General features: G+C 45.8%; 1 protein-coding gene across 7 annotated transcripts in view; it reads right to left on the minus strand.

The window, feature by feature from the left end:
- The window catches only part of FYN (FYN proto-oncogene, Src family tyrosine kinase), a 130,600-nt gene that overhangs the window by 75,633 nt on the left and 30,379 nt on the right, over nucleotides 1-24,588 (minus strand). The window contains exon 1 of one of the 7 annotated variants that reach the window (XM_084513597.1): nucleotides 7,606-7,823. The exons of 4 other annotated variants lie outside the window; for them this stretch is intronic. The gene's annotated coding sequence lies outside the window, so the exon portion shown is untranslated. Of the gene's footprint in view, nucleotides 1-7,605; nucleotides 7,824-24,588 lie in introns of those variants that run through there. 2 more of the 7 variants (XM_084513594.1, XM_084513599.1) reach the window with 2 other exon arrangements.

A 24,588-nucleotide genomic window follows, 5' to 3' on the forward strand; every position in this document is an offset into this window, starting at 1 on the left:
CAAGGCGAAATCTTTGAAAGAGCAGCTCGCGGAGCACGGGCTAACAATGATGTTAAAACATTTCTTTTGGAAGCGCCTGGAAGATGGGGGAGCTACGGTTTTGCTGGTGCTCAGGTTTGGGAACGGTGAGTGTGCAGCAGAGGAGGGCACACATTTCAGTGTCCTGCTGTCCAAACCAGTGAGGTCAGACTGAATTTGACCTGCTTTCAGAAACGCTCACATTCCTCCTCCGCCCCCCCCCCAAGTACATGGCTGAATTTTCCACGAGAGAGGCATTTGTGAAATTACTGCTGAATGAGTAACTTTACAACTGCACACAGCTGACTTCGGGGCCTGCATTATTGATGGAGAAAACCCGCCCCAGCTGCAGAAGCAGCAGCAGATCTTTGCAGCAGTGCCTTTTGTGAGGGATGCTGGAGAAGGGGGCATGGCTTCTCCGCTCAAATTGCTTTCACTGGTCCTTGTTCCGTGAAAAGAAGCTAGGAAAATAAAACTGCTCTTAAGGAATAAGCAAGTAATTCTTCAAAATCACGGCAACTGGGTTATGCTGTTCTAAATCCCGGTAAGAAAGCAGACCTCTGATTTCATAAGGCTGAAATGTCATTCTGGCTAGAGAAGTCAGGGTGGGGAGAGAAAGGAAAAAAAGACATTAAAAATCAGAAGACGTTTTTGTGAGAGGTTTAAGGAATAAACGTTTTTAATCAAACAACTGCAAATCACAGCGTATTCTTCCCTGCTTGCTTTCTTAGCTTAGTGGTTGAAAAAAAAAAGAAATCCTGGATGTATCAAGGAATAAAGAAAAAAAAACACAGCAAAGCCTCCTCCCCCAACATCTATTGTACAGCTTGGCAGAATTCGTAATAACACTGAAAAAAAGATGGGTCTTAACCACTCTGCTCAGGCTCGGGGAAGGTGGTTATTATTCCAGTACCATCCGTTTCCCTCCTTAGCTTCCAGGCATTTGGCCTGGAAAGCAAAATTGAGTCAAGAAACTGCTCCTGCCTCCCAACTAATTGGATAACATCTGCATAGAGAAAAGTTGGGAGCTTAAGAGAGGAGCCAAGTTCGAGTCAGTCCAGCAGCACCTCAGCTCTAGCTTAGCTCATTATTTTCTCTTGCACCAAGCCAGAGAAGCGACACGTACGGGGAAACTCTGTACTCCACGCTGTCGGAGCCACGAATCCCTGACAGGCAGAGGCTGGCACTGCTGCCAAAGAGGGCAGAGCCCCCCTGTGCTTGTCTGTAGCTTCTGGACACGGCCCCGGCCTTGCTCCCACACCCCTGCACAAATGCCTGTGCACATGAGGATGGAGAAGCAGCCAGCATTAAGACCAACTGGATGCAGGCGCCTTAGTACATGCTGAAGGAGCCCTGTTCAAGCCCTTGGAGAAACTGTGTAAGAGAAACCCAAAGACTCCTCGCTCTTTCTTTGCATTCAGTCTAGGGGCTGTACAGACCTCAGCTTCAGCCTTAACGATTTTCCTTCTACCTAACTACGTAGAAGGAACATTGAGCCTCTTCCTTGAGGGCTTTGGATAATGTTACTTAGCTACAGATTCTGACCAGCACTTCTCAGAAAGCTTTGCTGACCTTTGGAGAAAACAGCATAGGAGGTGCAAATAAATGAACATTAGAAGTGGTGCAGAAGGAAAAACATTGAGAATGAAAACCTTTGCTGGACAAAATCACGCTGAGCTCTCCTTCCACTTGCCATCTAAAATCAAATACAAAATGAGGCTGTTTAAAGTACAATCAAATGAATGGGATTAGGTTTAAGCAATATCAGCTTCCCGCAAGTTGCTGTGATTTGCTTCCCATCCCAGCCCAAAACGCTTACAGCAGGGTCACCCCAAACTGTGTCACACATACCAAAGCTGTCCAAGCATCTTCTCCTAAATGGCATGGCATGGTAAAACACTTAGCAAACCACCAGATGGGAGAAATTGCTCTGAGTCTCAAAGAAGAGACTTTATTTGAAACTTAAAAAAAAAAAAAAAAAAAAAAAAAAGTAGTCTTGGGAGATAATCAGGCTTATTGTCTGCCAAGAACAGCCATTTCCTGTAAGCAGCATCAGCTTCAACAAATCGGAATTTTTTACTGAAAAAAAAAAAATACACAACAAAAAGCCATCCCCCCCTGCAGCGTTGCACATATACTAGTGGTGCTTTTATGTAGCTTTGTGCAAAAGTTGCCTTCTTTCTGTGCAGAGGAAAGTATTGTGTGAAATACGATGCGGTGAGTAGAATCACGTCACCAGCACGTTTGTTTCCTTACTTTGCGGGCTTTATGAGACAAACCCCTGTTTACCCTCATCAGTTTTTCAGATATGTTTTTGTCAGTTCATACTGGGATCAGAATTAAGTTTATTACCACTGGCAAAAGAGAAATCACTGACAGCAGACACAGTAACTACTTCTTTTTCCAAGCCTCCATGCCAAAATCCATTAACACCCACCAACTTCCAGGATCTCTGGAACAAGTCCACAGTGAACAAACCTAGACAAGAACCCACAAACAAAAACTGATTTCCATTAGAGCAAAAATCCTTCAGTGACAGTTTACCCACTGTATAAAACAGTTAAAGCCATGATTTAAGGCATTAAAGCAGTTACGTGAAGGATTCTGGTCTGGTACACGCTGCAGGTGTTGCAGTTTGCACGCAGGCTTGGCCCAGCTGGAGGAAGCGACTGGCTGAAGTCATAAATAATTTTCAGATGGATCCCAGTACATGCAATTCACTTTGTGATACTCAGGCACAGAATGAAATCCAGATGATGATAAACATCTGACAGTTTTCTACTAGTGACATGCTTTTGTTGCTGCCTTTTCAAACCTTGAGTAGAACCACGCATCCCCAGTTCTTGGGCTTCAATGTTCCTTGGTAAAAATTGGGAAGAAGAAAGTTTTCTGTGTGGAGAACACTTTACAAATGAAAGTCCCTGGACCAGGGTGCGTGATCTGTAAATTAGCTAGATCCACTTTGTAAAGGAAATGTCGGTTACTCTGCCAAGCAATAGTCTTCTTTTTTTCATACATGTATGTTCTAATATAATTTGTGTTCATTATGCTACGCACCATACCAAGGAGGTTTTGGGCCATGAATTAATCGAGGAAGTACTTTTCAGTAGTGGGTTGCTCTGGCCTTACAGTACCAAGACCTGGAGCCCCTCAGAGCAGGTCGAGGACTCTACAGGAGGTTGCTGACACATTTGAACAAACTCACAGAAGCATGCTCAATTTTGCCTGGGGTGCAGCATTTTCCTGATATTTCCCCCTTAAGATTTATAATCTTATTTTTTAAAAGAAGTAATAATATCAAAAAACACTTAGAAAACCCTTTTAAAAAGCAATGTTGAACACGAGAAGAAAAAAAATTTCTGCATGCTGAGTTTATATGACGAGCTTATAAAGGGACTGCACATCTTAAACTTAGCTTACATAAAGCAATCTTTTACTGTGCGATGCCAGATTATATATAAAGACCCCTTATCCAGTGAACATCTGAAAGCTTTCCAACAATAAAACGTTTAAAGTTTAAAGGAAGCTTATAGGCTTGCTCTTAGACAGGGACAGAAGCCTCACTGTTACCCTGAGCCTCTTCCTTGCTGGGGGGGGAGACCCAGGGAGCCGCGCGTGACACGAGGAAGCCCAGCCAGCATCGGGGGGAGCTGAGGCAGGAGCTCCTGCAAAAAGCAACTTGTGCAACTAGGACAGGCATGGCCCTGGGCATCTGCAGAGGAAAAGAGACAGCAACACCATTACAAGACTCTGCTAAGACCAAACATTACGATTCTTGTTGATTCCTCCTCCTGTGTGACAGAATTTGAAAGAGGATGGTGGCTACACAGCAGGGCAGGCATCTGCCTCCTGAACCTCACTGGGTATCTGAAACAGCCACCTGAAAGCTTTGTGCAGTTACAGGACATAAATACGGATAACCAGGTCCCTCTCCTAGAGTCCCAAAGAAAGTTCGTACTACCAAAACAAAACCATCTGTCCCCACCATCAAACTTGCAGCTCTATAAAAACCACATCTCTCAAACTGCTGCCCTTCCCGTTTGGAGCAGGAGGAACTCTCTGAACAGATCCAAGGTCACTTTCGCAGTGCCAGCAAGTCCTGAGAAGCAGGAAAGAGGGGGAAAAAAACTTCAGGAGAATAAAGAGGCTTTGCTTCAGCTTCTAGTTTATGAAAAGGAAAAAAAAAAAAAAAAAAAAAAAAAGAAAGAAAAACCAACAAACCAAACCCACAGCACAAAACTGTGTTAAGGATTATAAGCTAAACTGCTTCTTCTCCGTGCCACTCAAATCTCCTCGTGCACCAGATCTACTGACTCATCCTTAGTGTATGTGCTGCTGTCAGCGGGTCCCTATATCCTGCACATCCTTTACTACCAGCCCTGCCCAAGCATGCTGCGTGGTTTCCTTTTCCCTGCGATGCTTCGCTACCAAAGAGAGCTTCAGCCCCTCGCTGACACAGTTGATGTTGCCAGCTCCGTACTGCTGACACTAGTTCCTTTTTCCCTCTCAACTTTCAGGCAGGCTAAACTAAACCAAATCTTTCTGCTGCTTTCCTAGGCATCAACTTGCTTTGTAACACAACAGCTACAGGCCCACTGAGAAAGCAGAAAACACAACGGATCCGGGACCTGAAAGCAGAAAGGAGGCACCTAACTAAGCACTACGGCGTGGGAAGGGCTAATACTGGTAGAAGTGTGCTAATGTTTAAAGAGAAATATTGAGGGCAGATACCACAAATACAAAGATGCAAAAGCATTATGAAATACATCATGGGACAACTAGGAGGTGTCATGAGCAAGCGGAAGAGGGCTCTAGCATGAGAAGGAAAGAGGAGGGGTACTGGTGATTGAAAGGCATGCAAGACTGCTCATGAACTCTGCCTTTCAAAATCTGGGAAGATCCCCAAAGCTTTGGCATCCACACTGCCTAAAAGAGAAGCAATCATGTCTTCTAGCTGCCTTTTTAAGCTGGAAGCCAACTTGTGTGCCACATACCTCACCCAAGCCATGGGACTGGTCAGCCTCTGTGTCAGGCACCCACAACCACCTGGACAGAGCCATCCATGGGGGAACCTCCAGCCAGCCCAATGGGGCAGGCATCGAGGCTGAAAATCCCATTAATATACGAGGGGCATGTGATGGCAGAGATGTACTTCAGTTCTCAAAACTGTAGGAAAATGACTTCATTAATTGTGGGAAGAGTGCTCGCATTTCTCTCTACAGAAAAATGAGAAGTGCTCTGCACCAAACAATTTTATTTTTTATTTTTAAGAAATGAATGGGTCCCATAGTCCTAAGAATAGATCGCACTCCCTGACCCTCTTAGCTGGCTCTCAAGAATGCTGCTGGGTACGGCTGGAGCTGAGGGAGGGCGCGAGGCCACTGCAGGCAGCACGCATCCCTCCCCTGCACCCCCGGCCTGCCAGCCCACGCTGCCTCGTGTCCCTGTGACACATGGGGACTGTTTCTGGGACCAGGAAAGGGGAAAAAAGAACAGCAAGAAAAACAGCAGCCAGCATAATGCAGGCTTTTAGAACGTTTAGTACATTATAGCCATGCCGTACAACAAAAATGAATGCATGCATGTACGCTGTATGTAGAAGAAATATGCTAAGGTTGCAGTGCCCCCAGTGTCAGCCATTCCCCCTGTGCAAGAAATCACAAAAAATACACCCATGGGAAGAAACAGTCTCAAGTCATGGCCAATTTACTTCAAGGCTTTAAACTTATGCAGAATTGAGCATCTATCCTGTATTCTTAGGACACACTGGAGGTGAAAGGGGTCCTGTATGTAACTAAGGACTCCTTGTAGTTCAGTCAGTCGATAGGATTAGGTATGTCTGTGCAATGCTTTAATGGATTATTCACCCCAGAACAAGCTACCTGACGTTCCTGAGCGCAGCCCAGCCTCACAGGATTGACTCATCTCCAGGCCAGCACGTGGCTAGTGCCGTTCTTCATCCCATGCAGTAAAGCAAAGCAAAGCGAAGAGGTTGAGCAGTGTGTGAGCTACACGGAGCAAGCCACGAGACAGCTGGAAACTGAACCCACAGCGCAGGGCCCCATCCATGTGCACAGATTATTGTGGCTTCCTGTGCTATGTCCTTGACTGTGGAAAAAAAATAGTTTGCACATTTGGTTTTCCTAACTACTGTAATTCAGAAATTACCCCGGAGCAACACAAAGGAGCAGCACTTTCTGCAAGGAACCCGCAGGCTGGGCGGGCTGGGGCTGGTGGAGCCCAAGCACCCGATCTCAGCAGGCGCCCCGCCACCTACACGTGGTCCCCACTGCCTGATGCTGAAGAGAAAACGTTGAAAAAGTGCTGAAATTCTGTGAGAACAAGCTATTTGTAAACTTATTTCTGTATCAAAGAACGCCTGTAAAGGAAAAAGTAAACAGTGCAAGAAAAGAATACAGCAATGGGATTAAAAGGCAAGCAATGAAAACACTGCACTGTAAACTAATGATTAACTACGACAAGCTGAAAACAAACTGTTTCCTTCTCGCCCTCTTCACGTTAGCCTTTTAAGACACAAGGATGGGGAAAAAAAAGGAGGTCAGAGTTTTAAAATTGTGGAGCTTATCAAATCCAAGATCAGATGAGTAGAGCAAACCTACAAAGAAAACATCCTCTCTGCCCACCTTCCGTCCCCAAAAAGGAAGCCCAGCAGTTACAACCCATCAGCTGCAGTGTGGGTCTGGTGTTTTTAAAGGATTGCTCTGGAGAGCCTTTTTGCCTAATCTGTTCTTACCTTTCTGAAAATTTCAAAATAAATAAATACTCCTTATCTTTCTGGAAGTTTCAAAATACTGAAACTTGAGGAATATGAAAAATAAAACAACACAACATTTTCTAATCAGACAAGTATCATAAAGCAAATAAAGAAGGTCCTTGCTTGTCACGTGGCATGAAGCAAGGAAGGAATAAGAGCTTTAAGTTAGAGAAGCACTGGTGTGAAAACCTATGTAAAGCTGCTGGTGGTCTGTGGGGGGAAAAAGGGAAAGAAAAGTGCTGTCTCCATGTTACTTCACTGATTTTCTTATTTACTCATTTATTTATTTTCATAATTAAATTTCATGTTGGCGAGTTCTGGATTCAGGAAAGTGGAAAAACAACACAAAAAAAGTCACTGTATTTTGACAGTTTACTTTCCAACAAAAACCCCCTGCTCTCTTGTAGCTTCCAAAAAAGACTCCCACATAATGAAAAACAGGAAATTAAATCCTCAGGACAACACAGCAGAAGTACAAATGAAAAGATTTTGCAGTGACATAATGCTTCAGCCTGGAGTGCAGATCAAGTCTTTATTCCTTCACGCTGTTCTCAAATCCATCAGGTCCCTCCTTCGAAAGCAAGTGTCCCAGCATGAACCAGAACAAACGCGGGGCTCTTGTAATTCCAGGATCGTGCTATATTAATACAAACCCCTCTGCAACACAAAAGCCACACAAAAGCCCGTATTTTGCTGAAATATCCTATGGATTTAACTGAGCATTTTTATGCTGAACAGTATTGCTCAGCAACACCCCCTACTCCCTTGCTTTAAAGATTAAGCAAAAACCTGTGGGGGGGGAGCTAACGAACCTGGATTTCCAGCTTGCTTGGGGCAGCCGGGGGTTCACCACCCAAGGAAATCGTGACTCCAGATGGACAACGTGAGCTCCTCCAGCACGAAGCTCCCCCACGTCACCAGCTGCAGCCTCTGTCCCCCGGTGCCCATCGGCATCAGCGGGGCAGCGCCGGCGGCCGGCCAGGAGGGTGCCAGGGGCAGAAGCCCCCTCCCTGGATGGTGACAGCCTGGCAAGCTGTAGAGATGAGGCCTGAGCCGCAGACGCACCGCTGACAGCCTCGCCCCCGCTTCCTCAGGAAACCAGGCTGAAAATCCGGCTTTCCCCTCGCTGCGCCCCCACCCCGCCCCCAACCCCGCAGATGCAGCGTAGAAAAAATAAGAAAGGAGTAGCGTAGATGGAAGGCTGGAGGGCTGTGCTGTCTCCCAGAACAGCATCTGGATGACTGTCTCATGCATGTTTCAGGAGTGTCATTGGCTTCCTGTTTAATATTCTTGTTTTACTGCTGCACAAAGCCGGCCTCGTCTCTAGCAGCAATATATTACTCTCACATCCTCAGAGTGGATCCCTAATGAGGGTATTCTGGTTTCTTGATATTCAGAGACCTTCTCTCGGTATCAGCAGAAGATCAGCACACGCCTGAGCGCCCGTAAAACAGAAAGGGAGAAACCATCTCTCTGTGTTAAAACAGAGCCGTGGGATTAAAGGGAATGTGAGTGACCACCTAGGTCGCATCCCTGCTCACGCAGCATCTCCAGCATGAATGCTTTTCTTTTTCTTAGGCCACCGACGCAGCTGGGGGAAAGGAGGGACGTTTGTGGGCGCCGAGCCCCCTCCCCAGCCCGACCCCCTCGCCATGCTGGCCTGCCCCAGCTGGCCTGGGGAGTGCTGCCCGCCCACCACCGCGGCCTGTTCGCATTGCCATGGCTACGCTGCCGCTGCTGCCGCGCACTCCTGGCCTATTTCTGCAAGCCTGCCGTGGCAGGGGGTGTTGGCTACGGGCTTAATCTCAGCAAGGTCTAACACTCCTCCAAGCCGCCGGCTGCACAAGGGAAGGGCCACGCTCAACGTGAACACAGATCGTGAAGGGCCCGGAGCGGGGACTCTGCATCGCCCCGAAACCAGCTGAAAATTGGTAGATATAAACCCCCGTGCGCAACACAAGAAAGGGCAAGCGCAAGAGCCAGCCAGCCTCAGCATGCTGGCAGCCCCAGGGCCTTTGGAAGCATCCCAAGGAAAGAGCACTTTGACGGAAAGACCTGGAGGACAACAATGAAGTAGTCTTGCCAACGTTAACGGGGTGTGTGAGGTCTGCAGAATACCCACAGATGCCATTTGGAAAGCAACTTGTACCCACTGGAGAGACTGGCAGCATGGGTGGCAGGAGGAGACCTCGGAGACCTGAAGGACAGGTGGAAAGCAGAGATGGAGAAGAAGTCTTTGGGGTTGAAGACAGGCAGCTGGTGTGCATAAAGGAGTCAACTGAGGAGTGAGCAAGGGAGGCTACAATGTTAAGAAATGAGGGAGCTGGACAAATTCCCTTAGCAAAGACATTCTGGACAGACAGAACTATAATCTGTAGAGGGCAGAGAAAAGGATGCTGCAGTAATTCAAGACATGAAATGAGCACTTGGATGTGAATTTCATCAGCATGGTCTGGAGAGCAGAGGGCATTTGTGAAGAGACATCACACGGGAAGAATCCACTGATCTCTGATTGAAGATGTAGGGAACTTGGAGATGGACGCATGCAGATTTTGGCCTCGCTGAGGGACCCTGGTGTTGTCCATGGCAACAGAGACGGGAGATAATGGGGAGAGCTGCAGGTGGAGCTGTATCAATGGATAACTGTTTAGCCATGCTGAATGACTCTTCATGAGTTGGGATCCACAAAGAAGTGAAGAAAGCCCAATTGAGATTATAGCTTGGACAAGGAGAGAGAGGTCTAGTTTTCTGTTCCAGCTGTAAGAATCACATAGATGTATATCTATACAGCTATGACTCTGTGATGACTTTTTATATGTATATGTGTATATATACATACATATATGAAAGATTATTTGTATTTTTGTGTATATAGATGCAATAGATCTGTCTGTAGATGAAGGAACCCAAAATGAAATTGTAGTCAGAAGACTATGATTTGAGGAAAAGCGCTGCCCTGTATCTCCTGCCAAACACAGAAGTGGAAAAAGGGCTTTGCCACTGTTCCTTTTTTGTACCGTTTCAGCTAGCGAAACCCACAGCAGTAAAATGCTTGCCTGCTAACCCCATGGAAAGTTTAAGCAGTTAAAAGAAAAAAAGAAAAAAAGAAAAAAAAAGGTTGCAATACAGAAATGGATGTCAAAGCACAACACTGCTATTTGCAATATATTTCAGAGCCTTTACAACAGTGCTTAACCTCTCTGAGGAAGTGGGCTACATCAGCTTCGGCACCTCACAGCATGACAACCCGCTCCCTGCTGCGTGGGTAGCACCCACGTGGCCACGTGCCTCGCAGGGCAGGCCAGCAGCTACCCGTGTCGGCAGTCACCCTGCTGGTACAACAGCCTGTGTAACACTGGGGATGCGCATTTCGGCCTGGTGACAAACGTGTGCTTAACCGTGTGTCAAATCCACCGTCATGCTCAGCGCTGGAAACAAAGGGCACGCAGCACATTGGGAGCAGCACATCTGGGTCACTGCCTGCTCCCAATGTGCCCGCGACCACCCTGGGGATGAGTGCGGCAGGGAGTGGGATGAGGAATGGGGCTGGCAGCTCTTACCATGTCTGCTAGCCAAAAAGCAGGGAACCCCGTCCTGGGACAGTTCTGCAGATGTAAACGGGATTTATAAAAGCACATTCAGCCTCCGTGCTCCCCGCCATAAGAGAGACTGTAAATCGCTGAGAATAAGGCAAGAAACAAACACACAGAAAGCACTCGCGGGCTCCGCTTCTCAGTGCTGAAACTAGTTTGGACCTGTGCGTTTTGGAAATGTCACGTTCGATTTTGCCCTAGAAACCGCCCCGCAGAGCACAAGGCGTGCCATTCACCGGCTGTGGCATGGGGCCACCAGGAGCAGGGACATCTGAGAAGGAGCATTCAGAGTAGCACGTGCGCGGCCGCAGCCGCAAAGGCACCGAGTTATGAATTCTGGAAAATGTATGCGTGGTGCGGGCTGATGGTACGGTTCCTGCGAGTACAGATCCATAACAAGCCCCTGGGAAAAAAGGGGGATATGTGCCTAAGAACCACAAAGAGGCAACACTTTTTTTTTTTTTTTTTGAGTATGAAAGCAAGCTCATTAATTTCCCCTCCAAAAGTCATTAGCACAATCTGGGAGCAGCTGCAAGGGTCAGCTGTGTGGATTTCAGCAGCAAACATCACCAGCAGCAGCTACAGGAGCCACTAAATCAACAGATCGATAGCCACGTTTTAAAAACAACCCACACGTGCCAAAAATGTCAAGTTCACTTCTCTCACATGTATGCTTACCTCTCATGGCAGAGTGTCAACAGAATCTGGGACTACCACAGCCCTACAATGCCACTGGCACTGCAGCTGGGAAGCCTATGTGGAACCTCTACCTGTCACATCCACAAACCCTTTTCTCCGTGCCCCGCAGCCGTGGCCACCGATGACAACCAATTTATTGTGTCATCTTCCCCTCCCCTTGTCACACACATGCTCATCCATGGCTTGCCCCTACTTTTAACCCACCTGCATAGACACAGGGCCATAGGAAGTGCTTTGAAGCACCGCACACATGACAGCGCATCGAGAAAAGGAAGCGTTCGACCTCATCATGTGGAGTGGAAACAGTATGGTCCCCACAAGCAGACAGATAGATTTTAAAAGGGCAGACTAAGGGTATGCTTCTTCATAAACACAGATGTTTTATCAACCCTCTGAACTCCCAGTTGCATCCCTTTTCCAGGCAGACACCTTGAGGTCTCATTGCCCAGCTCTGATAACATTTCAGCAGTGGGGAAGGGCCATGGGCTGGGCTTCAGACAGCCCAGCTCAAAAAAGAACCACAGATTTAAATGGAAGTTGAAAGCCTTCTCCCAAGGAGAGGATTTCCAGCACGAGGCCTACAAATGAGGAAGAAAATGAAAGCTGTAGTTTCTCGGTACTTATAGATGTGCCATACAGCTGGAACTGCTTATCTCTGCAGCATTCGCGTTGCTCTAGCAGTAACAGAAGACATTTTTCTCCTGGGGAAGCTCTTTCTCACTCAAGTATCCACAGCGGAGCAATTACAAGCTTCCTAAAAGCCCAGCGCAGCTCTCAAGGTCTGCAGTAGCTGCAGCTTCTGACCAAGGCTGCAGCATTCGGAGAGATCGGGGCGGCATGAAGCATGACGAGGAGGTTGAAATTTGAACCAGCAGCAAGCATGGGCTCCAGCAAGTTCCGCCCCATTTGCCTTAACAACACACACGCCCAGTGGTCCTTTGCTATCAGTGATGGAAAAAATGAAAGAGGAACATTTATGGAGGCTACACAAGCCTCACTGCACAAGGGGCAGGTTTACCTCTCGTGTAGAGGGGGAAGAGCTGGTGTCCGAATGAGCACGCGCGAAGCGACGAGGGCATAGAAAGTATTCTGTGGGCTTGGAACAAAACCCTGTTTGTAGGATTCATTTGGTGAAAGAATGTATGTTAACAGAGCAAGCTATTTATAGCAACCCTCCACAGAAATGAACTGTCTCTTGGTTCCTGTCCCTGTGAAACGCAGCTTTCTAACTGGAGAAACCCTCTCTTCAATCCAAAAGCATGGGAGGTAGGGCTGGGGGGGCAGAACGGGATGCTGGTGCCCGACATACCCCCTGTTACCTCCCATTATACCAGAGATAAGGTCTCCCTGTCCTGCCAGCACAAGCCTTCGGTCCCGGCTGGAGACACCATTTTTCCACCATTTTTCCTCAGTGTGTCTTGGTGAGAGGGCCGCAGCGCGAGAGCCGCCCGTATGGCCACACATCCCTCACAGCTCAGCCGTGTCCATCCTGCTGATGGGTGCCGCAGTAACCACGAGGGATTGCTCCTTCTCAGGCTGCCTGCCTTTAGCCACGGGCTTTTAGTCAATGCTAAAATGTATATACCTATGGAAGACAACAGCCCCTGTCAATCCCCCTTGAAACGGGGATAAACCACCAGTCAAAGATCCTACAGCAGAGCATGTGCACACATCCTCGCTTTCTACACTCTTAAAATAAAAGTACACATACTTTCATCCCGATCACACGCAGTCGGCCAGCTAGAAACTCCCAGCCATGTGCACACCTGCTCAGGATTTTGAGCAGCCTGCAGAATTGTCACACCGAATCTCACCTACGTGTTATAAATGACCCAGCTCCTCAGCCTCTTACCACGTGTCCGTTTGCTCACACACCGGTATTTCCTCCAACGTACTCCCTGCTCTGGGCACGGACATAAATCATTCCCCTTCCGAAATCAAAGCAGTGGCGTGGAGATTGTTTGCAGCACTCCCAGGGAACGCTGGCACCGACCGCCAGCACATGCCGCACACTCCGAAATCCAGAACTGGGGCACTTTTTGTTGCACTTAGCCATTCACCACCAACAAAACCCAACAACCTATTTTAAAGAAGGAGGCAGTAGTAAAATGCTGTGAAGAAATAAACAAATTTGCATAGAAAACAATAGTTTAGTTTAGGTTTTCGGGCTTCATTTCCTACACAAAAGAGCAATGGGTCACAGCTAAAAATGTATTTGCCCCTCCCTTTCATCTAAACTGAGGCTAAAGCTTCTCAGTTTATCTGGGGATGCCCTCACACTCCCCCACACCATCAAACTTTTGGGAGAAAAAATTACTATTCTTCATTCTTTCTCTTTGTATAACTGCTTTTCATCTCATTTTTCTTATGGTTTTTCCCTACTGCTTATTTTTTCTATGTGAGCCCAATAAATTATTTCTACCGGTTTACCCAGACAAGAAAGAAGCTGAGTGAGCTGCGGGCACGTGACTTTCCTTAATAAAACAAAAAGCTCTTCTGAAAAACATAAAAAGCAAAACCTAACAGGTTCACTCTTTCGCGTACAAGCAGGTAGGTAAACAAATGCACGAGAAACTAAAACACACACATGCAAACAGACAAACCACATGAGAAAGATTTCCAATTAGCCTTCCCTCTTCTCTCTTGCTTAAATATGTCCACAAATAAGATGCAATTAATTCTCCCCATCCATATGTATGGGAGAGCTGCTGAACACCACAGCGTTCAGAAATTACAGTTTAGACCTGGCTGGGAGGGAAAAAGGAAAGTAAAAAGATTTTGGGGCAAACACTTTCTTTTTTTTTTTCAGACTAAAATCATCTCACTTTTTCTAGTTGGGACCCTATATATTCTCACTGTCCCCTGCCCCTTCATATTCTAGACAAAACACGGGATCTCATTGCTCTCATCATCCCTAGATAGCATCCATCAACAGCTTTGCAGCCAAATGCCTCATAATTGGTTTCTGTTTCTTTCCATATCTCACGTTGACACTCCTTGTTGGTTACAAATAAAAGCATATATCTTACATCTAATGATTGTACCAATAAACCTAAATTAGACTAATGGGAGCACTGAACTGAAAATAAAGCTCTGTAAGCTATTGGGCACAGATATATCACGAGACTTTATTAAACTATAAATCCGTTGATTACAACTATATTTTCTAAAGACAGAATTATCTTAAGCCAATTTGTTGCCCAGCAGAACAGAATTTGGCGTCTATGATGAAAATTAGATTATATCAGGGTAAGTTTGTTTATAATTTTAGATGAACAGAATTAGACGCAGTGAAGTGCTCACGCAGATGAAATAATGAAATGGAGCATGTTTGCTTGTTAATTTTCATGATGCAATATTTGGTGCTCTCTAGGCCATAAGCAAGCATCTTGATTCACAGGTCTTGAAATTATATTTGAAAGGAGTAGTTTCTCCTTCTGTGTCCCATGAAGACTTAGCTTAAGCTGGCATATGACTTTAGCTATTGTAAAGGTGTGATGATGTGGATGAAAAATGCCCCAATCTGTTCCCATTCCTTAGGTGCTGATGTTCCTTCCTACATCAGCTCAACACCTTACCTGTTGGTTAAGACACACCAACCACTGGATTTTGAGAGCCTGGCATTCAAAATCAACCACACTGAGACAAAACATTTGGTTTTCTATGCAGAGGCAGCAGCGGGTGAGCGGCCCAGGAGACCAGGAGCTTCGGAGGCTGGCTATGCGGCCTCAGAAGACCAGTCTCAAGCCACATGCTTAAGGGAAAAGCAGAGAACACCCACAAGTGATAAGTTCTTGGACGGACTGACAGCTTGCCCTTGGAGCCCTTCAGACTCACAGACCCGATAAGCAATGTGACCGGGAGATTTTCTCACCAGCTTTTTCACTGATGACCGATGAAGTCACAAATCTCCGTATGAAAAATACGGTGCAAGCTTCTGCATGGTCTTTCCTCCATCACCATCTCCTGTCCCAGCAATGGGTGATCCAACTGTGTCCATGTCACCCTCAGCTCCCAGTAAGAGCCACACTCAGACTCCTTCAAAAGGAAATCGATGACATTTACTCTGCCTCCAGCCATGGCTTTTACACACAGGCTGCTTGAGAGGGCTGGGAGCAGACGAAGCGATGGTGCTGTGCAGGCAGAGCTCCTTCTAACAGCTTCTCCTGCCCTGCTCAGCCCTTCCACTCTGAATCTGTTTCTCTACAGTTGCTGGAAATTAACTGCAAAATAAGGACGTTTTTCCTTCAAAAGAGGGCTAATTATAATTTTCTTTCCGTCCAGTTTCACAGGAGAGGAAAGGGAGACCCCCCTAGCTTGTTACTTATTTTCATCTGCTGTAAATATCCAGAGGTAACGGCAGCCCCGTTACCCACAAGACAAACAGCACCCGTGATGCACTCGAAGAAAGCACCCCCCAAGCCTACTCCAAGCACCAAAAATAATTACTGCCAGCACCGACTGCCATTTGTCAAAACTCAACGCTATTCTTGGATCAGAGTGCAGGCTCAGTAATTTCTTCCTTTATTATTATTATTTTTTTTAAAGCAAAGTGACTTCGAACCAGCCCAACCAACACATGTGAAGTGTGCGATGGGCTTGGCAGCCACCAGCTTTCTAAATGATAATTACTGGCACTTCATCAGTCCTAACAGTTTGAGGCAGGCAGTTTGACAACGTTAACCGACGGTGCTGAAACCAAAATGCAGTTCCCACGGGGGCTCTCGTGCTCACGTTTTCTTTTCGTGCTGGTTGGAGACTTTCTAGCGCTCTCCTCTGAGCTGGCAACTCCTCAACCTGGCCCTGCACCACCCCTCAGACGAACGCCAGCGGGGCTCTATTACATCTCCATAGCATATGCCATTAAAAAATAATTCATTTTTACAATGCATTAATTATGCCCCCTCCGCCACATGATTGCAAACGGCTCTGGCAAACAACTGCACCTCCATGAATAAGAAGTTTGTTTGACCAAAGAGTAATTGGAGTTGCTTGGCACTGGGGATGAATGTGGCGACGCTGCAGCTGACACGTCCTGCACACACAGTCCTATCAGCCCTCCTGTACAAAGCCCAGCGAGTAACCCTTCCTCAAAGCTTCCCACTTAAAAGAAGGAGGTCTCTGGGCAAAATGAAATACGAATCTCTTCAGACTCAAAACGACTGAATGTATCTCCCAGTCCTTTGCATTTGCTAAGCCACAGTAAAGTGTCTTTGCAGATGAACTTTAACAGCTTCTATTTTTTTCCTTGAGCAGATGGAGAATTTTTATTAAACGCATCCATACTCACAAAGTAAACTGACATTAAATGAATGCTGGCAGGAAAAAAGGATAGCTTTTATACTATATATATATATATATTTAACCTGGAAACTGCTCTTCTGCATCGCTTTAAAAAGCTGCAAGACTTGGGTGAGCTGACCAAGTTAAATCACAAGCACTAAACCTTTGTCAGTGCTACGCCCACTTTCAGCCAAACCTTCAGTGCTACTGATGTTTTTTGCTCCTGCTAAGCCAGCTTCATGCCATTAAATGAACATGAGACAAATAGTCACCAGCTATGTGTGTTTTCCCCCTCTCACAGGTTTTGACACCCTCTGTCTTTCAGAGTTTCTGATGGCAACCTCTCTGTGCCGGCATCTCAAAGTTTCTGCTGTGGAGGGGAAACGCGATTTTAATATCACCATGCATCCAGAAATCACCGTTTTCATCAACGAGGATTTTATGGAGCATCATCTTCCCAGGGGAAAACCAGATGCTCTACATCAAAAGGACCAACACCACTAGGGACTGCCAGAGACACCGAGCACGGAAACTTTGCAAAGCTACCCATTTCTCTGATCACCCTCTCTGCCAACATCAGAGGGAAAATTCCCACTCGTTTCTCTAGGCGCAGGCTCCCACAGACAGGGAAAAAAACACAAAGCATGCACAGCTGCCTTCTTCCTGCCGGAAAAATGCAGGAGGTTCCTATCCACAAAGTAGCAGAGTCAACTACAAAAAGCATGTTTAGAAAGTTGTAACCATTTTCTTCTGAAATAAAATGTGACACCGTGGTGAAAATATGTGGCAGGCCTTCAGAGACAAAACCCGTTGACCATGAAAGAGGCAAACCATTTAACCTTTTTGTCTGAAAACCTCAGAAATGAACCGCGACCTTTTGTTTCACCTTAACACTACTATAGAAATCTCAACCCCAAGGCAAAGCAAACTTTTGAAAGGGACAGAAAATGAGCAAAGACCCCAAACAGCAGCAAACCCCAGGACACACTAAAAGAGTAGATTGGGGAGCTGGTCCAGGTGACCTCTTTGACAGCCAGGGATGCTATCTCCTGCTCTCAAGCCAGCCAGCCAGCCAGCACCTGCAGATGGTCTGTGCCTGGCTGGGGAGTACTCCTTGCCCATGAGCTCAGAGCATGGCTGATGATGCTCCTCCAGCATTTCAGGGAAACATCAGTTATAAAAACCCCAGCAGTGGGAGTGGAACTAAAGAGGAAACACTGGAAAGCAGGTTGATAGTGGGCCAAATGTTCCTTGCTGCATAAAAGCCTCAGAAGAAATCTTAAACTGTGAAGGGACAGGAATGGGCTAAAAACCTAATGGCAGGAAGAAGTCCTTAAAAAAGCTTATGGAAGTGGTTTAAGTCAGTGCCAGGTCATATTGCCCGCTTCCTGTAAGGGAATTGCAAGGGCAGTGAACAAGGTTGTGGGTGGGGAGGGGGGGGAAGGTACCGCCACACAAAAATCCCCACCAACGCTCCTCCCAGCAGCCCGCCACTGGCAGCCTCTGCTCTGTGCAGGGCTCAGCGCAGGTCTGCACCATCCTCCCCCAGCGGGGAAGGGGGCAGGGAGGCAGCGGTGGCAGGAGGTGTGAAACCAAACCCAGCAGATCAGAAACGTGCGCGGGTCCTGGGCAGCCTCTGGTGACGACACAAGACTTGCTGAAGAAGCTCTCGAGCGCTGCACGCCTCACAGCTGAGACTCAAGCAGCCGTAGCTTACGATTCACGTGTGTGCACACACACGTGCCCTGAATGACCGAAATACCCCGACTCTGCTCAGGCGAGGAGCGGGGGCATTCCCAGCAGAGCCTGCGTGGGCTGGCACAAGGGTTTTGTAGCTCGAAGATGAACATATGGTATCAGCTGTGCTGTGATGGTGCATGCCACCATTTCCCTCCAGGTAAGAGCTCATTCCTGCTAGAAAGCCGCCACTGCCTTCCCTGGAGGATGGCTTCTGAGGAGGGAGCAGACCCGTCGGCACATCTGAATTTCGGGTCCGGTGCTGATGCAGGCTGTGTCAGCTGCAGGTCTCCTCTGCGAGGGCTGCTGGCCAGTGCCAGTGATGGCTCTCATCTTTTGGAGGAAGCCCGCGTTGCTGGGGACACCGCTTCTGGCCTCACCTCCTCTTCCATCACCCACATTTTCGGGCAGCAGCTAGGGAGACCTTCGCCTGCTGGTAGTAAACAGCAACCTAACAAGGTCATGGCTTCATGCATTTCTGCACTCTTCTGCTCTCCCCTCTTTTTCTTTCACACTGAAAGATGGTACGGAGCTTTCTCAGCTGTGGCAAGAAAGATGAACATGGCAACTACCGTTTAAAGATTTAGGGACAAATCCAAAAAAATATATATTTATGAATCCAGTTCTTAAATCCTGTTCAATGTAAATTTAAATTCTTAAATACCTCTTTGACTTTAGCCCTACAGCTTTAAGGGAGAAGCCAACAACATTTTGAATAATTGCTTGATTTCAACTTCAAAGTTCTCTCTACTTCACATTCTTTCATGGAAGATAATGCTACAAAATAACTAGATTATGCTTCTTATTGAAAAAGAAAATCAGGAAGTCTCTGGTATGCACCAGTGACTGAAAAAGAAGGGTTTTAAATATCTGGCACATACATTTCTGAATGTAATCTGCATTAGAAACACCCCCCCCAGACAGCTAAACACAACTGCAAGCAGCCATGGGATGTACGCATGCGTGTAAAGCATGGCAGCTTTCGTTATTTGTAACCTGACTGACATGGGTGACCATGCAACTCTGGGCTTGCAAAACATCTGTGTTGGTCTGCTTTCTCTTTCCCTTCCTCGTAGCCATCTGTAGCTCTGATTAGTCACGTGTGCTTGGAAGAGGAAGATCACTTAGTCACAGCAAGGTCAGGGGGTGTGGATGCCACTTGTTGCTGTGGTCACTCTATAAAGGTTCCTCAGCGCACCCAAGAAAAGCATCCTCGGGCTCACCACGTTCAGGGGAGTATACAGGACAAATTCAGGCAGTACTCCAACCGGCCTCTGCAACCAGTGGGAATGACAACTCGCTATATATATGTATACATGTATACACCTTGACAAACTCTTAAGGACCAATATTTCATTGGAGAAAAAAGGGAGAGGGCAGAACAAACTGTTCAAACCATTCTCCCCCAGACACTATGTGGTATCTGAGATGCCCACTTCCAACCCCCTGTGTTGTGTTTGCAGGAAAGTAGATGGAGAGAGAGAGTAACCCAGGGTTCAACACAGGCACTAATGATGCTCTCTTGTCTGTAATCTAGTACATTGAGCCAGATCCCTCCAGAACGAAAAGAGCTTCCAGTTTCCATAGTGTTTTTTGGAGTGCTGTTTCACTGGAGATTTCTGTTGACATCAAGATCCTTCTGAAAGTACTTTGAGCATCGACTTGTTCCTAGCGGAAAATGATGTTTCAAAAATTAAAATGCTCCATTAACTATCTACAAAATCTTGTAGTCCATACGTTTCCCCAGCTCGCAAGACCAGTACTGGAAAAGGACACAAATTGGGATTCCACACATGCAGATTTCCTCAGCCACATGAGACAGTAAAAGCTCAAGGCTTTGACTATATGGCAAAATATAACAAAACAACAACAAAAAAGCATTTTACATACCCAGAGAAAGCAGTACTTGATGGCTTGTAATTGCTGGTCTACAGCTCCCTCTGAGCCTCATATGGAAAAACAATGAATTGTACCTACTCCTAATAAAATCCCAGTTAAAAAGTTGGTATGAAATGACTATTCCATGCTAGCAAGCATGCTCAGTCTTTGAAGCACTTGGAGGTCCATGCAAGTAAGGAGTTGAACATTATACAGAACAGCTCCAAAACACTAAAAGGAGTAGGCATCTAAATGTAAATTATCATTTTTAATTAAAACAACAACAACGAGATTAGATACCCTAGGCATACGATTTGACATTTGGATGGAACTGGATTTTTTTTGGACAGTTTTCCTAGATAACTCCAAGAAGTACAGGTCCCTTAGTGACAATACCACCTTTGGGTGCCCTGCAGACTGTTACAGATGAAAATCAAAAAACAGATCCCTTGTTTTCTTAGAAAGCCTGGTACAGGGAAAGGTAGCTGGAGAAGAATGAAATCTTAAAAGCCCCTCTGAACACCCCACGAGAGACATGTTTGTACAGTTAGAGTATTAATCTAATTTGCTCTCAGATCAGTCACAACTGAACGTTTCCCTCCCAGTGCCCAAATTTGCTTGCCTTGCAAAGCTAATCTCAAATATGGAACAGAAATCCTTGCTGCCAAGGCACTGCATGCAAAACGACCTTCTTCCTTTGCACCTGAGCAAAAAGAGTCTCGAGCAGCACCACAAAAGGCATCGCAACGCAGCAGGAAAACCAAAGACCTGAGAAGCAATTACTTCTTTTTCCTCAAGGCCACATGATCGTCAAGATAGCTACTGTTATTGCACCATCAGTTACGAGCTCCTAGGCGGGAGGCTAATGGCAGCTACCTCCCTTCTCGCTTACCAGTGAGAGCCGTTTCACAGAAACAGCTAATCTTTACCCTTTATCCACCAGTTTCCTTTCACGGTGTAAAAATCGGTAGGCAGCATCGACACCTATCTGCAGATTGGTCTTCAGACGGCTGTGCCTAAAAGCTGTAACCTTTCTGTGCACTAGCTAAACTTTCTTCCAGTCCAAAGGCCTTCCTAAGTCTGCTGCTCTCAGCTCCACCACCTCTTGCTCTGCTGTCCTGCCAGAAGTATGATGGCGTTACATGATTAATTTAGATGCTGTGTGCCATGAGATCAGAGGTTTTTTATGCTAGAGCTTCCTCTTCACATCCGCCCTCTCCACGTCCAGCATTAAGCGTGGTTACCACGACTTGCTCAACAGTCAACAGCAGAGCTGTGCGTAGGATAGCAGCTCCACACAGCTGATCTCTGAAGCACTTCTCTTTTTCACCAGGAAAGTGAACATAATTGATTTCTTTTGAACTTTTGTTCATCGTTTACTCAGTACGTGTTGCAACACCGCTCAGCTTGAGGATTTTCTACAGAAGATAAGTCATCTGCTTCTGGACAGTCATACGCCTGCAGCTGAAATAATGCCCCAGTGGTGCTAGCAGAGAGCTGAGAGGGAGCTCTACTCAAGTGATGGTGCTGCAGGGGAAGGAGACGCTTTGGTCATCTGCACCAGTGACAGAGCGACACCTCCGAGACCAAAGTCTCCCACTTGAGCCATGGTTACAGTGACCATGACCACACAGGAAGGGGCATCTGTAAGCACCAGTGGATATTAGCATCCTGTGACCCAGAACATTGCCATTTCTACACGTGTGCTGGACTTCACAGGACTAAACACGCTGAGGTCAACTTAACAGTTAATATAGGCACAGGCCAAACCACGTTCACCACCACTCATACCAAACCATGTGATGTTATTCATCACATTATTGTTTCCAGCTAGGACAAGACCGTGGTTACTATAACAGCTCTACATCCAGCTTTTGCTAGCACAGTTGTTCAGTATCCTGATACCTCATGCTCATCAGCAGACAGATTATAAATCAACACATGTAATATAAGCTGCAGAAACATTCCTTTTCAAGATGAAAGATACACAAGGAGTCTTCTAAGTCAAGTGTGATTTGTTTTTTAAACTTATTCTGATTATGGGATACTGATCTGGGTCTTTATGCAATTTTTGTTACACTTAATAGTATTCAAGTAAATAGAAAAGGACATTCATGAGTGGTTGTTCTAAGGAAAGAATGAATCAGAATGTGCAGGACTGCTAATATCAGAGCAAAGAATGATGGCAAAGACCAGCTAGCTTTAGATTTGCTTCCTTTTTCCTATGTTCAGTATGAGGGTAGGATGGGAGACTTGCAGAATCTTCTTTGGCAGCTAATTCATGCAGAAATAAAAATGGAACAATATCTGGGAAAAAATAAATAAATCTGTGCTTCTCTTGGATCATGGAAAGCACAAAACATGAGAGAATGCTAATTCTTGATAAACACAAACAACATGATCCTCTGCATCGCACTACATTTAGGAACAGGACAGTCAGAATTCACACGCAAAAGACCAAACTCCTAACTCATCATTAACTTCAGATCCATCAAAAAAGAGTAGATAGTTATGATTCTGCACAGTTTGTCTATTTGAAAGAATTACCTCTTTGAAGTGTTGTTTTCATTGAAATGGTGTTCATTGCAAAGACTTTTCTGACTTGGCAATCTGAGATATTTGGAGACTGTGTCAGTAATTCAAATACACAAGTACACTTCCTTCTACCAGTTAGTTGTCCAAAAAGTTTTGGGAAAGGGATATTTGGCATTTCCTTTGACATTCAATAATATAAAGCAGACATGCAGAAATACAGAGATTTTGTACAGCATACAAGCATGAAAAGGAAACAGGATGAGCAATAAAGAAAAGCAGACAGATCTGAGATTTGAGAGAAAGCAAGCTAATTTTTGTGGCACATCGGCCTAAGAAGTTCTCTACTTTGGTCTTCATTGCAGCAGAGGAACAAAGCACAGTCCGAGATGGTGTCCCTGCCAGTTTTCCCAGGCACCATGCAGAAATTAAAAATTAAAACCCCCAAAATTCAGATGAATTCAGCAGATTAAGGCAAGCAGTACTCCTCAGGACTGTTTCATAGGAAGAAAGCCTCAGCATACACACAGAATTTGAAATCTTGGTTCAGTCAGCATGAAGGCAGGACATTCCTCTATTCTTTGGCTAGCTTGAGAAAGGAGAAGTGTAGAAGCAGCAGATGCACTCCCTGAGCTGAGAGAAAGGGACGTGGCTGCCTGGAGAACAAAGCTGTTGAGCTCCTAAGAAATTACATTGGCCACCTCTGAGGTTGCCACTAATTTACGGGCTCAGAAGTAAGATTAGAAGTCACAGGGGGAAAGGAAATAGACACCTTTCCCTTCCAAACTGTCAGGATTTGGAGGTTTCTTAGCCTTATCATCACTTTGCCAAACTAGATGGAAAAGGAATTAGAAACACTAATGTCAACAGTGAGTTACCTGGAATTAGAAAGCAAGACCCTCTCGGTTCTCGGGACTTAAAGTCTTAATTCAAACAACTTCAAGCAGGACTGTTTGTCCATCTCTCCTAGGAGCTGTTATAATGAAGTCAGTAACTATGAGAAAGCAGATGATGAAATCACTAATGTGTTATGTACATACACAACATATGCACGCAAGTGAATTCCTTGGAAATAAATCTCAACTTTTGAACCAAACAAGGACAAGAAACATGCTGACAGGTACAGAAAAAGTCCAGCTGGACTGAGGTAATTTCTGTTTGTCTTGATCCGTATAGAATGGAGAGATACATTGAATAGAACAGATGCCCTTGACAGAATTATATTTCCCGTATCCCTCCTGGGGATGGATCATGGCGCAGGATGGAAAAGAAGCTGTGGCTGAAGGGAAGTGCAAGACCTCCAGATATTTTGTGGTGCTGGGGTTCCCCTCTGGACCAGGACGGTGCAGGCCAGATTGAGCAGCCACATGGGGCTCAGCCGTGGTCCCAGAGCCAGAGACGCTCACTGCTGTGCCCATGCTCCTGGAGCCTGTGACACAGCGCGGGGTAGGATTCCCACTGTGATAGGAATCTCATGCATGAAACTTCATGACTCAGACGCTAATTGGTTAAGACATTCTTCAATGTGCAAAGAATAAGCTGGAAATGAGGAAAAATACTCTGATAACCCTATGGGCAGGACTGCCAGCTCAGCACAAAATCCAATGTGTTTCACGTTACCCAGTAAAGATATTTAATCTGTAGTCGCCAACTTATTCCAATCCTGGTATTAACCTTTTAAAAAGTGATAATAATGAAAAAAAAATATTTCCAAGGGCACTAGGCAATTTTTGTATTTGTGCAAAAAAAAAAAATATAGATAGATAGATATGTTCCCTTGGACAAGAACAAAATCTACACCAGGTTATTCTGTTTACATTTTAGGCTACATACAATATCTTAACATTCAAACTGGGACACGTTCTTGGTATAACTGTAGCTTGGTACACCGACACAGTCGGAAGGGTCCCGTTTTACAACCATTGACTAGCCAATCTGTCACACAAAGAAGCAGTGTGGCAGGAATAACTAATGAGTAAACCTCCAAAGAAAGGGATGCAAAAAGGATGTTTACAGATTTCTGCGTGGATGTGGTCTATTATGAAGTTATAACTTCCTATCTATTGAGTGTTT

This window comes from Aythya ferina (genome assembly GCF_964211825.1).
Source record: "Aythya ferina genome assembly, chromosome: 3".
NCBI lineage: Eukaryota > Metazoa > Chordata > Aves > Anseriformes > Anatidae > Aythya > Aythya ferina.